This window comes from Balaenoptera ricei, chromosome 18, assembly GCF_028023285.1.
Source record: "Balaenoptera ricei isolate mBalRic1 chromosome 18, mBalRic1.hap2, whole genome shotgun sequence".
NCBI lineage: Eukaryota > Metazoa > Chordata > Mammalia > Artiodactyla > Balaenopteridae > Balaenoptera > Balaenoptera ricei.
In genome coordinates, this window is record NC_082656.1 from 17,429,737 (window position 1) to 17,431,550 (window position 1,814).

The 1,814-nt window shown below is 39.7% G+C and overlaps 1 pseudogene; it reads left to right on the forward strand.

Moving 5' to 3' along the window:
• Positions 1-261: 261 nt before the first annotated feature.
• Positions 262-826, forward strand: LOC132352514 (mitochondrial import receptor subunit TOM20 homolog; annotated as a pseudogene).
• Positions 827-1,814: the final 988 nt, after the last annotated feature.

Consider the following 1,814-nt stretch of genomic DNA (forward strand, 5'->3'; position numbering starts at 1 on the left):
TCCATCAGGCTGGAAGGCATATGGGCTTGGGAGCCTGTGTATAGAGAAAAGACTGCGGTAAAACATTAGGTTACATAGATTTGAAGGAATCAATTCATGAAGAATCTTACATGCCTTTTATGCTCTATGTCTGTGGTTTGTTACTGCAGCTGCCCGTTAGAATCACCAGGGAAGCGGGCGTCGGTACTGAGCGGCGGAGTCTGCTCCGAGGGTCCTGAGCCAACAGCTTCTCCGCGGGCCCCGCCGCCGCCGACCCCACTCCTAGTTGGAGAGAAGATGGTGGGCCGGAACAGCGCCATCGCTGTTTTCATCGGGTACTGCATTTACTTCGACCGCAAGAGACGGAGTGACCTCAACTTCAAGAACAGGGTGCGAGAACGAGGAAAGAAACAGAAGCTTGCCAAGGAGAGAGCTGGACTTTCCAAGTTACCTGACCTTAAAGATGCTGAAGCCGTTCAGAAATTCTTCCTCGAAGAAATACAGCTTGGTGAAGAGTTACTAGCTCAAGGTGAATATGAGAAGGGTGTGGACCATCTGACAAATGCAATTGCTGTGTGTGGACATCCACAGCAGTTACTGTAAGTATTGCGGCAAACTCTTCCACCACCAGTGTTCCAGATGCTTCTGACTAAGCTCCCAACAATTAGTCAGAGAATTGTAAGTGCTCAGAGCTTGGCTGAAGATGATGTGGAATGAGAAACAAATGTCAACATAATAATCTCAATTAAAAAATATTTTTAAAATCTGAACTTGGAAGATGATCAGCTCTGGGGGAGTAAGGGCAAATAAGCTTGTTATGGACTGTCCTACACTGAAATCTACCAAAGTTAATTTTTACTTTGCGTAGATCCATTTGTCTGTTTTATTTATTTTTCCCAGTGAAAAGCGTATTTTGATAGAGAGGTTTTCATTTTATAAATACACTCTCAGTTACTGAAATGTGGATTTTGTTTATTCCTAAAACGTGCAATTAGAAGGTACATATATAACATCACATTACTTACAGTAAAATGACCCAGTGCTCAGTTTTGAAAGGCCAAAAAACGTGTAGAAGAAAACTGAAGAAAGCACTTTTTTTTTAAGCTAGTACAGTTTGCTATACATCAGAAAATTGGATGGAAACTTGATTGTGTATCAAAACTGAGCATTAAAATCTTTAAGAGATTACTTCTTTCCATTTAATCTCTTAAATATGTATAATGTGCTGCTGTGCTACAATAACTTCACCCCCAGTGTTGAACTGTTTTGTTTAAATCAGTGGGCCTAATGTGTTCCAGATATTTATCTCCTTGTATTTTAGATATGTGTAGTTGCAAATAGCACCAGGAATTAGATCTATGTACACCCTTAATCTAGCTGAGTAAACTTCGCCAGTTAATGTCTGCCCACATTTATAAAATGAGGGAATTTGTCTGCTAATTCAGCTTCTAATTCCTTTGGTTCTGCTCAGCATTTTCATATCCCTTTTTCTGAGGGATATATCTGTTTGGGCAACCAGCCCTTGCATTTTTTAATACTCTGAATTTTGCATGCTTGCCTGACTTAGTATTTCTGAACTGATTTTTTTTTTAAGGTATAACTTGTGTTGATTTTCACTGAAATCATGGTTCTGTCACTACTTTTGTAAATTAATCTGAAATTTAACTTTCAAGGTAACTGGGACAATATGCTTGTAAAAGTGTATGTTTCCCTTTGCTTTTATCATCAGTGTACCTCCTAAATCCCCTTCCAGCCTGATTCACTTATCTTGTTATGAGAATAAGGTGTAACTTTGTGGCTGAAGACTTGCAAAGGATGAAGATAATGGGACCTTT